The sequence below is a fragment of the Penaeus monodon genome, chromosome 24 (genome assembly GCF_015228065.2).
Source record: "Penaeus monodon isolate SGIC_2016 chromosome 24, NSTDA_Pmon_1, whole genome shotgun sequence".
In the NCBI taxonomy this organism is placed as follows: domain Eukaryota; kingdom Metazoa; phylum Arthropoda; class Malacostraca; order Decapoda; family Penaeidae; genus Penaeus; species Penaeus monodon.
The window spans coordinates 16,415,315-16,415,610 of NC_051409.1; positions in this window are offsets into that span (position 1 = coordinate 16,415,315).

The window sequence follows — 296 nt, forward strand, 5'->3', positions numbered from 1 at the left end:
GACTTTTCCCAAATATGTTTTCTTTTAATAGTATATCTGACATTCTCTCAACACTAAGATCAATGAAATAAAGATCGTATTAATTCCATAAAAGACATACATAATGTCAAGGGATCACATCATGAAGTTCTGGCTGAAAATGGAAATATTTGGGTGAATAATCATGTTATCAAACGGTTTATAACCTTACATTTTCTGCTATACGGTAAAGGAATCTTTTGTCAATAGACAAGTGGAATTATAATCGGTTTTTGGTGACACATTTGCTTTGCACCGATGAAAGTCTGTTCTTGGTA